Source organism: Schistocerca gregaria, unplaced genomic scaffold, assembly GCF_023897955.1.
Source record: "Schistocerca gregaria isolate iqSchGreg1 unplaced genomic scaffold, iqSchGreg1.2 ptg000355l, whole genome shotgun sequence".
Classification (NCBI taxonomy): Eukaryota; Metazoa; Arthropoda; class Insecta; order Orthoptera; family Acrididae; genus Schistocerca; species Schistocerca gregaria.
In genome coordinates this window covers 1,003,057-1,016,163 of record NW_026061814.1, presented here as the reverse complement: position 1 = coordinate 1,016,163, position 13,107 = coordinate 1,003,057, and the positions used below count along the sequence as shown (strand labels likewise).

Here is a 13,107-nt window from a genome sequence, read left to right as displayed (position 1 = left end):
GGAAAAGGTGCAGTTAATAAATAATAACTTCTTGGCAAGGGCGTGGTACCTTGCGCAGGTTCTCCCGGTACCCAAGCAATTGGGGCGCGCCATCACACAGGCGATTTACTGGTTTTTATGGAGGGGGGAGATTTTTAAGGTGTCACATGCTGTCTGTACCTTGGGCCTGTCCCACGGCGGTTTGGGACTTGTCGATTTTTCAGCCAAATGTGCGGCTCTCCTTTGGAAGAGAATTACCGCTGTTATGCAGAAGGCACCTTGCAGTCCCACCGCGGTTGTTTTTAATCGTTATCGTCCTCATTCTGAAGTGGCACCTGTTTCTGTGTCGCACATCCCGTTTTATCTTTCTTACGTGCGCCGCTACTATTTCGATAATAGTTACCTGACACTTCGTGACATCTCCGCCCACACGGTTAGCGCTGTCTGCGATGCTATACGCGGACCTCCTATTCGTTGCAAGTGGGAGTATCGATTGCCACGCTGCAACTGGGTGGCAGTGTGGCAAAACCTCGCCAACAAAGTCCTCCCGGCTTCCGTACACGCTGCATGGTACAAGGTGGTGCATCGCACCATCCCTACCAACTCCAAACTTCATTCCATCAACCTTATCCCATCTGGAGTGTGTGACGTGTGTACTGTCGACGATACTCTTGAACACCGCTTTGCGTGTGACCGCTTCCGCCGTGTTTGGGACGTCGCCAGGGATATGATTCGTCTGATTCAGCGGGTGGACGCTCGAACCGTTACTGTGGATGATGTATTAATTCCGCAGTGTGTCGTCTACCCCACCACCAAGCGAAATGCCACGGTGTGGATCTTTGGCCATACAGTTTTTGCTATTTTCTCTTTAAAGTTGTGTACCGATTTGGACTTCCTTACCTATTTATGGACCCAACATTCTCAGATTCAGACATCGCCACATTATCGGCAAAATTTTGCAAATTTTTTGCAGGTCGCACTGGCGCATGCTTTTGCGCATATGTCGGTACCTGCGTAACATGGATGTTATTGTCTCGTATTTTCAAATTGCCCTTGTTCGACACAATATGAATAAATGCGACTTTCTCTATGTTTTCTGGAACGAAAATTGCCGAAACTTGACTATCGAACGACATCAGAAGTCTTTTCAGTTTTTTTCTGGACGTTATTGCCAAACTTCTTGTTTGGCATGAGTGTCGGTATTATTAGTTTCTTTTTTCTTTTTTCTTTTTTTCTTTTTTTTCCCCGTATGTGGCGTGACGAGATTCTTTACTGATGTTTCAGTTCTAGTTTCTAGTGGTGACTGTTTGCGTTATTTTTTTTCTTTTTTTCTTTTTTCATTTCTTTTACTGTCGAGCGCTCCCACTTCTCGTCACGTGTCTGCGCTCGGCACTTTTGGAACCTTTCGTCGGTGTGGGATTTCACACCGGGATTACCGGCGCTTTAAAATAGCGTTTTGTTTCATGTTGTTTTTACTATACCTAGGCTGTTGCGATTTCTCTTTTTTTTCATACATGAAATATTGTTTTGTTTTACGGTCGATATGAGTGATGACGGGTGTGGAGGCGACACTGTGGCCAGGCCTCAGACTAATTGACCCCTGCCCTCATTGCCGCCGCCTGCCAGCCACGCTCGATGCCCGACCGACAATGACTTTCCTTTTCCGGTGGATGCGTCGTCCTGGTTGCGTACAAATGTTTTGTGTTCCCTTTGGACAGTCGTCATCATCGATTGTTACGGTGTGAATCCGCCTTATCTTTCCGTTTCCTCTTTCTGTTTCTGGCGTATAAATGGGAGGCATTTATCACATTTCGTTTTCACGTGTTGCAGGCCTATTTAATTTGTGAAAAAAAAAAAAAAAAGTGCTGTTGGCTCCCTCTCTCTTTTTAGATTGTACGTCACTACACCTGTTAAAAAAAAAAAAAAAAAAAAAAAAAAAAAAAAAAAAAAAAAAAGGTGCTGTTGGCTCCCTCTCTTCTTTTAAATTTTATGTCACTACACCTGCCAAAAAAAAAAAAAAAAAAAAAAAAAAAAGGTGCTGTTGGCTCCCTCTCTTCTTCTAAATTTTATGTCACTACACCTGCCAGTCCTCTTTTCATACAAACTCTCAGGTGCGACAAAGATGCTTCCACAAGCATTTTAAACCACTGTATTAAATGTAAGATGCAAAATTACAGTAATGAACTCAGTTTGAACAAGAATGCGCGGAGGAAGAGTGCTAGGAACTCGTTGAAAATAACGAAACACTGCGAATCGACAGATGTGCTCTTAAAATGCGTCAGAGCCTACTGTTTTGTAGGAGCGCTAAATTCCAATTTTGTAGCAGTGCACAACGGCAAATTTGTAAACAAAAATTAACCTTTCGTCGCTACAAGAGATGGATACTTTGCCGAACAGCCTGTGTCTTGTGTGCATGTTTTCGCACCTTTCCACGGCACGGCGCAGCACAGAGCGGCTCTGGTAGCTCCGAACGGCCGCACACGGCGCCTCGGACACGCCGGTTCGGCCCGCGCCCATCTCGCAGATGCTTCTCGTACTTGTGCTGTCATATGGACCGCGACCCGAGCGGCAGCGAGCGGCAGTCGAGCAAAGTCGGGACAAGTCGGGACGGAAGGGGACAGCCGAGAATGCACCGTGCGAATTACGCAAATATCTGGAAGCGCGACGCGTGTCAGGCAGGTGAGACCGCTTCCCTCTGTCTTCATTTCTTGCTTTCTTGTCACTACCCCTGCCAGCCCTTTTTTCATGCTACCTTTCTCATGTGACAAAGATGCTTCCATACTGATTTTAAACTATCGTAAGATACGATGTTAAGGAACTCAATTTGAAAAGAGTGCGCCAAGGAAGACTTCCAAAGAGTCTCTGGAAATAACAAAACAGTGTGAAGTGACAGAAATGTTGTGAAATACGTCAGGGCATATTGTTTTGTAGCAGTGCACAACGGCAAATTTGTAAACAAAAATTTACCTTTCGTCGCTACAAGAGATGGATACTTTGTCGAACAAACGAATGACAGGCGGTACAACGAGCAGCTGTGTTGTGCGTCTGACCCACGTGGCGGCGCGCCGCACTGCGCGTCGCCTTCGAGGTGGAAGGACGTGCTTTGCGTCAAATGTGCCACCGAAGACGGCGATTGCGTGTGTTGGGAGGAGAGGCGAAGCCTTCTTCTGCCGTGCGGCTACTGTATAAGGACGCCAACGGCCATACCATGTTGAATACACCGGTTCTCGTCCGATCACCGAAGTTAAGCAACATCGGGCCCGGTTAGTACTTGGATGGGTGACCGCCTGGGAACACCGGGTGCTGTTGGCTCCCTCTCTTCTTCTAAATTTTATGTCACTACACCTGCCAGTCCTCTTTTCATACAAACTCTCAGGTGCGACAAAGATGCTTCCACAAGCATTTTAAACCACTGTATTAAATGTAAGATGCAAAATTACAGTAATGAACTCAGTTTGAACAAGAATGCGCGGAGGAAGAGTGCTAGGAACTCGTTGAAAATAACGAAACACTGCGAATCGACAGATGTGCTCTTAAAATGCGTCAGAGCCTACTGTTTTGTAGGAGCGCTAAATTCCAATTTTGTAGCAGTGCACAACGGCAAATTTGTAAACAAAAATTAACCTTTCGTCGCTACAAGAGATGGATACTTTGCCGAACAGCCTGTGTCTTGTGTGCATGTTTTCGCACCTTTCCACGGCACGGCGCAGCACAGAGCGGCTCTGGTAGCTCCGAACGGCCGCACACGGCGCCTCGGACACGCCGGTTCGGCCCGCGCCCATCTCGCAGATGCTTCTCGTACTTGTGCTGTCATATGGACCGCGACCCGAGCGGCAGCGAGCGGCAGTCGAGCAAAGTCGGGACAAGTCGGGACGGAAGGGGACAGCCGAGAATGCACCGTGCGAATTACGCAAATATCTGGAAGCGCGACGCGTGTCAGGCAGGTGAGACCGCTTCCCTCTGTCTTCATTTCTTGCTTTCTTGTCACTACCCCTGCCAGCCCTTTTTTCATGCTACCTTTCTCATGTGACAAAGATGCTTCCATACTGATTTTAAACTATCGTAAGATACGATGTTAAGGAACTCAATTTGAAAAGAGTGCGCCAAGGAAGACTTCCAAAGAGTCTCTGGAAATAACAAAACAGTGTGAAGTGACAGAAATGTTGTGAAATACGTCAGGGCATATTGTTTTGTAGCAGTGCACAACGGCAAATTTGTAAACAAAAATTTACCTTTCGTCGCTACAAGAGATGGATACTTTGTCGAACAAACGAATGACAGGCGGTGCAACGAGCAGCTGTGTTGTGCGTCTGACCCACGTGGCGGCGCGCCGCACTGCGCGTCGCCTTCGAGGTGGAAGGACGTGCTTTGCGTCAAATGTGCCACCGAAGACGGCGATTGCGTGTGTTGGGAGGAGAGGCGAAGCCTTCTTCTGCCGTGCGGCTACTGTATAAGGACGCCAACGGCCATACCATGTTGAATACACCGGTTCTCGTCCGATCACCGAAGTTAAGCAACATCGGGCCCGGTTAGTACTTGGATGGGTGACCGCCTGGGAACACCGGGTGCTGTTGGCTCCCTCTCTTCTTCTAAATTTTATGTCACTACACCTGCCAGTCCTCTTTTCATACAAACTCTCAGGTGCGACAAAGATGCTTCCACAAGCATTTTAAACCACTGTATTAAATGTAAGATGCAAAATTACAGTAATGAACTCAGTTTGAACAAGAATGCGCGGAGGAAGAGTGCTAGGAACTCGTTGAAAATAACGAAACACTGCGAATCGACAGATGTGCTCTTAAAATGCGTCAGAGCCTACTGTTTTGTAGGAGCGCTAAATTCCAATTTTGTAGCAGTGCACAACGGCAAATTTGTAAACAAAAATTAACCTTTCGTCGCTACAAGAGATGGATACTTTGCCGAACAGCCTGTGTCTTGTGTGCATGTTTTCGCACCTTTCCACGGCACGGCGCAGCACAGAGCGGCTCTGGTAGCTCCGAACGGCCGCACACGGCGCCTCGGACACGCCGGTTCGGCCCGCGCCCATCTCGCAGATGCTTCTCGTACTTGTGCTGTCATATGGACCGCGACCCGAGCGGCAGCGAGCGGCAGTCGAGCAAAGTCGGGACAAGTCGGGACGGAAGGGGACAGCCGAGAATGCACCGTGCGAATTACGCAAATATCTGGAAGCGCGACGCGTGTCAGGCAGGTGAGACCGCTTCCCTCTGTCTTCATTTCTTGCTTTCTTGTCACTACCCCTGCCAGCCCTTTTTTCATGCTACCTTTCTCATGTGACAAAGATGCTTCCATACTGATTTTAAACTATCGTAAGATACGATGTTAAGGAACTCAATTTGAAAAGAGTGCGCCAAGGAAGACTTCCAAAGAGTCTCTGGAAATAACAAAACAGTGTGAAGTGACAGAAATGTTGTGAAATACGTCAGGGCATATTGTTTTGTAGCAGTGCACAACGGCAAATTTGTAAACAAAAATTTACCTTTCGTCGCTACAAGAGATGGATACTTTGTCGAACAAACGAATGACAGGCGGTGCAACGAGCAGCTGTGTTGTGCGTCTGACCCACGTGGCGGCGCGCCGCACTGCGCGTCGCCTTCGAGGTGGAAGGACGTGCTTTGCGTCAAATGTGCCACCGAAGACGGCGATTGCGTGTGTTGGGAGGAGAGGCGAAGCCTTCTTCTGCCGTGCGGCTACTGTATAAGGACGCCAACGGCCATACCATGTTGAATACACCGGTTCTCGTCCGATCACCGAAGTTAAGCAACATCGGGCCCGGTTAGTACTTGGATGGGTGACCGCCTGGGAACACCGGGTGCTGTTGGCTCCCTCTCTTCTTCTAAATTTTATGTCACTACACCTGCCAGTCCTCTTTTCATACAAACTCTCAGGTGCGACAAAGATGCTTCCACAAGCATTTTAAACCACTGTATTAAATGTAAGATGCAAAATTACAGTAATGAACTCAGTTTGAACAAGAATGCGCGGAGGAAGAGTGCTAGGAACTCGTTGAAAATAACGAAACACTGCGAATCGACAGATGTGCTCTTAAAATGCGTCAGAGCCTACTGTTTTGTAGGAGCGCTAAATTCCAATTTTGTAGCAGTGCACAACGGCAAATTTGTAAACAAAAATTAACCTTTCGTCGCTACAAGAGATGGATACTTTGCCGAACAGCCTGTGTCTTGTGTGCATGTTTTCGCACCTTTCCACGGCACGGCGCAGCACAGAGCGGCTCTGGTAGCTCCGAACGGCCGCACACGGCGCCTCGGACACGCCGGTTCGGCCCGCGCCCATCTCGCAGATGCTTCTCGTACTTGTGCTGTCATATGGACCGCGACCCGAGCGGCAGCGAGCGGCAGTCGAGCAAAGTCGGGACAAGTCGGGACGGAAGGGGACAGCCGAGAATGCACCGTGCGAATTACGCAAATATCTGGAAGCGCGACGCGTGTCAGGCAGGTGAGACCGCTTCCCTCTGTCTTCATTTCTTGCTTTCTTGTCACTACCCCTGCCAGCCCTTTTTTCATGCTACCTTTCTCATGTGACAAAGATGCTTCCATACTGATTTTAAACTATCGTAAGATACGATGTTAAGGAACTCAATTTGAAAAGAGTGCGCCAAGGAAGACTTCCAAAGAGTCTCTGGAAATAACAAAACAGTGTGAAGTGACAGAAATGTTGTGAAATACGTCAGGGCATATTGTTTTGTAGCAGTGCACAACGGCAAATTTGTAAACAAAAATTTACCTTTCGTCGCTACAAGAGATGGATACTTTGTCGAACAAACGAATGACAGGCGGTACAACGAGCAGCTGTGTTGTGCGTCTGACCCACGTGGCGGCGCGCCGCACTGCGCGTCGCCTTCGAGGTGGAAGGACGTGCTTTGCGTCAAATGTGCCACCGAAGACGGCGATTGCGTGTGTTGGGAGGAGAGGCGAAGCCTTCTTCTGCCGTGCGGCTACTGTATAAGGACGCCAACGGCCATACCATGTTGAATACACCGGTTCTCGTCCGATCACCGAAGTTAAGCAACATCGGGCCCGGTTAGTACTTGGATGGGTGACCGCCTGGGAACACCGGGTGCTGTTGGCTCCCTCTCTTCTTCTAAATTTTATGTCACTACACCTGCCAGTCCTCTTTTCATACAAACTCTCAGGTGCGACAAAGATGCTTCCACAAGCATTTTAAACCACTGTATTAAATGTAAGATGCAAAATTACAGTAATGAACTCAGTTTGAACAAGAATGCGCGGAGGAAGAGTGCTAGGAACTCGTTGAAAATAACGAAACACTGCGAATCGACAGATGTGCTCTTAAAATGCGTCAGAGCCTACTGTTTTGTAGGAGCGCTAAATTCCAATTTTGTAGCAGTGCACAACGGCAAATTTGTAAACAAAAATTAACCTTTCGTCGCTACAAGAGATGGATACTTTGCCGAACAGCCTGTGTCTTGTGTGCATGTTTTCGCACCTTTCCACGGCACGGCGCAGCACAGAGCGGCTCTGGTAGCTCCGAACGGCCGCACACGGCGCCTCGGACACGCCGGTTCGGCCCGCGCCCATCTCGCAGATGCTTCTCGTACTTGTGCTGTCATATGGACCGCGACCCGAGCGGCAGCGAGCGGCAGTCGAGCAAAGTCGGGACAAGTCGGGACGGAAGGGGACAGCCGAGAATGCACCGTGCGAATTACGCAAATATCTGGAAGCGCGACGCGTGTCAGGCAGGTGAGACCGCTTCCCTCTGTCTTCATTTCTTGCTTTCTTGTCACTACCCCTGCCAGCCCTTTTTTCATGCTACCTTTCTCATGTGACAAAGATGCTTCCATACTGATTTTAAACTATCGTAAGATACGATGTTAAGGAACTCAATTTGAAAAGAGTGCGCCAAGGAAGACTTCCAAAGAGTCTCTGGAAATAACAAAACAGTGTGAAGTGACAGAAATGTTGTGAAATACGTCAGGGCATATTGTTTTGTAGCAGTGCACAACGGCAAATTTGTAAACAAAAATTTACCTTTCGTCGCTACAAGAGATGGATACTTTGTCGAACAAACGAATGACAGGCGGTACAACGAGCAGCTGTGTTGTGCGTCTGACCCACGTGGCGGCGCGCCGCACTGCGCGTCGCCTTCGAGGTGGAAGGACGTGCTTTGCGTCAAATGTGCCACCGAAGACGGCGATTGCGTGTGTTGGGAGGAGAGGCGAAGCCTTCTTCTGCCGTGCGGCTACTGTATAAGGACGCCAACGGCCATACCATGTTGAATACACCGGTTCTCGTCCGATCACCGAAGTTAAGCAACATCGGGCCCGGTTAGTACTTGGATGGGTGACCGCCTGGGAACACCGGGTGCTGTTGGCTCCCTCTCTTCTTCTAAATTTTATGTCACTACACCTGCCAGTCCTCTTTTCATACAAACTCTCAGGTGCGACAAAGATGCTTCCACAAGCATTTTAAACCACTGTATTAAATGTAAGATGCAAAATTACAGTAATGAACTCAGTTTGAACAAGAATGCGCGGAGGAAGAGTGCTAGGAACTCGTTGAAAATAACGAAACACTGCGAATCGACAGATGTGCTCTTAAAATGCGTCAGAGCCTACTGTTTTGTAGGAGCGCTAAATTCCAATTTTGTAGCAGTGCACAACGGCAAATTTGTAAACAAAAATTAACCTTTCGTCGCTACAAGAGATGGATACTTTGCCGAACAGCCTGTGTCTTGTGTGCATGTTTTCGCACCTTTCCACGGCACGGCGCAGCACAGAGCGGCTCTGGTAGCTCCGAACGGCCGCACACGGCGCCTCGGACACGCCGGTTCGGCCCGCGCCCATCTCGCAGATGCTTCTCGTACTTGTGCTGTCATATGGACCGCGACCCGAGCGGCAGCGAGCGGCAGTCGAGCAAAGTCGGGACAAGTCGGGACGGAAGGGGACAGCCGAGAATGCACCGTGCGAATTACGCAAATATCTGGAAGCGCGACGCGTGTCAGGCAGGTGAGACCGCTTCCCTCTGTCTTCATTTCTTGCTTTCTTGTCACTACCCCTGCCAGCCCTTTTTTCATGCTACCTTTCTCATGTGACAAAGATGCTTCCATACTGATTTTAAACTATCGTAAGATACGATGTTAAGGAACTCAATTTGAAAAGAGTGCGCCAAGGAAGACTTCCAAAGAGTCTCTGGAAATAACAAAACAGTGTGAAGTGACAGAAATGTTGTGAAATACGTCAGGGCATATTGTTTTGTAGCAGTGCACAACGGCAAATTTGTAAACAAAAATTTACCTTTCGTCGCTACAAGAGATGGATACTTTGTCGAACAAACGAATGACAGGCGGTGCAACGAGCAGCTGTGTTGTGCGTCTGACCCACGTGGCGGCGCGCCGCACTGCGCGTCGCCTTCGAGGTGGAAGGACGTGCTTTGCGTCAAATGTGCCACCGAAGACGGCGATTGCGTGTGTTGGGAGGAGAGGCGAAGCCTTCTTCTGCCGTGCGGCTACTGTATAAGGACGCCAACGGCCATACCATGTTGAATACACCGGTTCTCGTCCGATCACCGAAGTTAAGCAACATCGGGCCCGGTTAGTACTTGGATGGGTGACCGCCTGGGAACACCGGGTGCTGTTGGCTCCCTCTCTTCTTCTAAATTTTATGTCACTACACCTGCCAGTCCTCTTTTCATACAAACTCTCAGGTGCGACAAAGATGCTTCCACAAGCATTTTAAACCACTGTATTAAATGTAAGATGCAAAATTACAGTAATGAACTCAGTTTGAACAAGAATGCGCGGAGGAAGAGTGCTAGGAACTCGTTGAAAATAACGAAACACTGCGAATCGACAGATGTGCTCTTAAAATGCGTCAGAGCCTACTGTTTTGTAGGAGCGCTAAATTCCAATTTTGTAGCAGTGCACAACGGCAAATTTGTAAACAAAAATTAACCTTTCGTCGCTACAAGAGATGGATACTTTGCCGAACAGCCTGTGTCTTGTGTGCATGTTTTCGCACCTTTCCACGGCACGGCGCAGCACAGAGCGGCTCTGGTAGCTCCGAACGGCCGCACACGGCGCCTCGGACACGCCGGTTCGGCCCGCGCCCATCTCGCAGATGCTTCTCGTACTTGTGCTGTCATATGGACCGCGACCCGAGCGGCAGCGAGCGGCAGTCGAGCAAAGTCGGGACAAGTCGGGACGGAAGGGGACAGCCGAGAATGCACCGTGCGAATTACGCAAATATCTGGAAGCGCGACGCGTGTCAGGCAGGTGAGACCGCTTCCCTCTGTCTTCATTTCTTGCTTTCTTGTCACTACCCCTGCCAGCCCTTTTTTCATGCTACCTTTCTCATGTGACAAAGATGCTTCCATACTGATTTTAAACTATCGTAAGATACGATGTTAAGGAACTCAATTTGAAAAGAGTGCGCCAAGGAAGACTTCCAAAGAGTCTCTGGAAATAACAAAACAGTGTGAAGTGACAGAAATGTTGTGAAATACGTCAGGGCATATTGTTTTGTAGCAGTGCACAACGGCAAATTTGTAAACAAAAATTTACCTTTCGTCGCTACAAGAGATGGATACTTTGTCGAACAAACGAATGACAGGCGGTACAACGAGCAGCTGTGTTGTGCGTCTGACCCACGTGGCGGCGGGCCGCACTGCGCGTCGCCTTCGAGGTGGAAGGACGTGCTTTGCGTCAAATGTGCCACCGAAGACGGCGATTGCGTGTGTTGGGAGGAGAGGCGAAGCCTTCTTCTGCCGTGCGGCTACTGTATAAGGACGCCAACGGCCATACCATGTTGAATACACCGGTTCTCGTCCGATCACCGAAGTTAAGCAACATCGGGCCCGGTTAGTACTTGGATGGGTGACCGCCTGGGAACACCGGGTGCTGTTGGCTCCCTCTCTTCTTCTAAATTTTATGTCACTACACCTGCCAGTCCTCTTTTCATACAAACTCTCAGGTGCGACAAAGATGCTTCCACAAGCATTTTAAACCACTGTATTAAATGTAAGATGCAAAATTACAGTAATGAACTCAGTTTGAACAAGAATGCGCGGAGGAAGAGTGCTAGGAACTCGTTGAAAATAACGAAACACTGCGAATCGACAGATGTGCTCTTAAAATGCGTCAGAGCCTACTGTTTTGTAGGAGCGCTAAATTCCAATTTTGTAGCAGTGCACAACGGCAAATTTGTAAACAAAAATTAACCTTTCGTCGCTACAAGAGATGGATACTTTGCCGAACAGCCTGTGTCTTGTGTGCATGTTTTCGCACCTTTCCACGGCACGGCGCAGCACAGAGCGGCTCTGGTAGCTCCGAACGGCCGCACACGGCGCCTCGGACACGCCGGTTCGGCCCGCGCCCATCTCGCAGATGCTTCTCGTACTTGTGCTGTCATATGGACCGCGACCCGAGCGGCAGCGAGCGGCAGTCGAGCAAAGTCGGGACAAGTCGGGACGGAAGGGGACAGCCGAGAATGCACCGTGCGAATTACGCAAATATCTGGAAGCGCGACGCGTGTCAGGCAGGTGAGACCGCTTCCCTCTGTCTTCATTTCTTGCTTTCTTGTCACTACCCCTGCCAGCCCTTTTTTCATGCTACCTTTCTCATGTGACAAAGATGCTTCCATACTGATTTTAAACTATCGTAAGATACGATGTTAAGGAACTCAATTTGAAAAGAGTGCGCCAAGGAAGACTTCCAAAGAGTCTCTGGAAATAACAAAACAGTGTGAAGTGACAGAAATGTTGTGAAATACGTCAGGGCATATTGTTTTGTAGCAGTGCACAACGGCAAATTTGTAAACAAAAATTTACCTTTCGTCGCTACAAGAGATGGATACTTTGTCGAACAAACGAATGACAGGCGGTGCAACGAGCAGCTGTGTTGTGCGTCTGACCCACGTGGCGGCGCGCCGCACTGCGCGTCGCCTTCGAGGTGGAAGGACGTGCTTTGCGTCAAATGTGCCACCGAAGACGGCGATTGCGTGTGTTGGGAGGAGAGGCGAAGCCTTCTTCTGCCGTGCGGCTACTGTATAAGGACGCCAACGGCCATACCATGTTGAATACACCGGTTCTCGTCCGATCACCGAAGTTAAGCAACATCGGGCCCGGTTAGTACTTGGATGGGTGACCGCCTGGGAACACCGGGTGCTGTTGGCTCCCTCTCTTCTTCTAAATTTTATGTCACTACACCTGCCAGTCCTCTTTTCATACAAACTCTCAGGTGCGACAAAGATGCTTCCACAAGCATTTTAAACCACTGTATTAAATGTAAGATGCAAAATCACAGTAATGAACTCAGTTTGAACAAGAATGCGCGGAGGAAGAGTGCTAGGAACTCGTTGAAAATAACGAAACACTGCGAATCGACAGATGTGCTCTTAAAATGCGTCAGAGCCTACTGTTTTGTAGGAGCGCTAAATTCCAATTTTGTAGCAGTGCACAACGGCAAATTTGTAAACAAAAATTAACCTTTCGTCGCTACAAGAGATGGATACTTTGCCGAACAGCCTGTGTCTTGTGTGCATGTTTTCGCACCTTTCCACGGCACGGCGCAGCACAGAGCGGCTCTGGTAGCTCCGAACGGCCGCACACGGCGCCTCGGACACGCCGGTTCGGCCCGCGCCCATCTCGCAGATGCTTCTCGTACTTGTGCTGTCATATGGACCGCGACCCGAGCGGCAGCGAGCGGCAGTCGAGCAAAGTCGGGACAAGTCGGGACGGAAGGGGACAGCCGAGAATGCACCGTGCGAATTACGCAAATATCTGGAAGCGCGACGCGTGTCAGGCAGGTGAGACCGCTTCCCTCTGTCTTCATTTCTTGCTTTCTTGTCACTACCCCTGCCAGCCCTTTTTTCATGCTACCTTTCTCATGTGACAAAGATGCTTCCATACTGATTTTAAACTATCGTAAGATACGATGTTAAGGAACTCAATTTGAAAAGAGTGCGCCAAGGAAGACTTCCAAAGAGTCTCTGGAAATAACAAAACAGTGTGAAGTGACAGAAATGTTGTGAAATACGTCAGGGCATATTGTTTTGTAGCAGTGCACAACGGCAAATTTGCAAACAAAAATTTACCTTTCGTCGCTACAAGAGATGGATACTTTGTCGAACAAACG

At 48.9% G+C, this 13,107-nt stretch overlaps 8 non-coding genes across 8 annotated transcripts; all 8 read left to right on the top strand.

Annotated features, from left to right (window-relative positions):
• The first annotated feature begins 3,172 nt into the window (after nt 1–3,172).
• On the top strand, nt 3,173–3,291 carry LOC126308236 (5S ribosomal RNA). Its single transcript, XR_007554149.1, has one exon. It is a non-coding gene; the product is annotated as a 5S ribosomal RNA (ribosomal RNA).
• Nucleotides 3,292–4,437: 1,146 nt separating this feature from the next.
• On the top strand, nt 4,438–4,556 carry LOC126308235 (5S ribosomal RNA). Its single transcript, XR_007554148.1, has one exon. It is a non-coding gene; the product is annotated as a 5S ribosomal RNA (ribosomal RNA).
• A 1,146-nt stretch (nt 4,557–5,702) lies between these two features.
• On the top strand, nt 5,703–5,821 carry LOC126308234 (5S ribosomal RNA). The gene has a single exon (XR_007554147.1). It is a non-coding gene; the product is annotated as a 5S ribosomal RNA (ribosomal RNA).
• Nucleotides 5,822–6,967: 1,146 nt separating this feature from the next.
• Nucleotides 6,968–7,086, top strand: LOC126308233 (5S ribosomal RNA). The gene has a single exon (XR_007554146.1). It is a non-coding gene; the product is annotated as a 5S ribosomal RNA (ribosomal RNA).
• Nucleotides 7,087–8,232: 1,146 nt separating this feature from the next.
• Nucleotides 8,233–8,351, top strand: LOC126308232 (5S ribosomal RNA). Its single transcript, XR_007554145.1, has one exon. It is a non-coding gene; the product is annotated as a 5S ribosomal RNA (ribosomal RNA).
• A 1,146-nt stretch (nt 8,352–9,497) lies between these two features.
• Nucleotides 9,498–9,616, top strand: LOC126308231 (5S ribosomal RNA). The gene has a single exon (XR_007554144.1). It is a non-coding gene; the product is annotated as a 5S ribosomal RNA (ribosomal RNA).
• A 1,146-nt stretch (nt 9,617–10,762) lies between these two features.
• LOC126308230 (5S ribosomal RNA) lies at nt 10,763–10,881 on the top strand. The gene has a single exon (XR_007554143.1). It is a non-coding gene; the product is annotated as a 5S ribosomal RNA (ribosomal RNA).
• A 1,146-nt stretch (nt 10,882–12,027) lies between these two features.
• Nucleotides 12,028–12,146, top strand: LOC126308229 (5S ribosomal RNA). The gene has a single exon (XR_007554142.1). It is a non-coding gene; the product is annotated as a 5S ribosomal RNA (ribosomal RNA).
• Nucleotides 12,147–13,107: the final 961 nt, after the last annotated feature.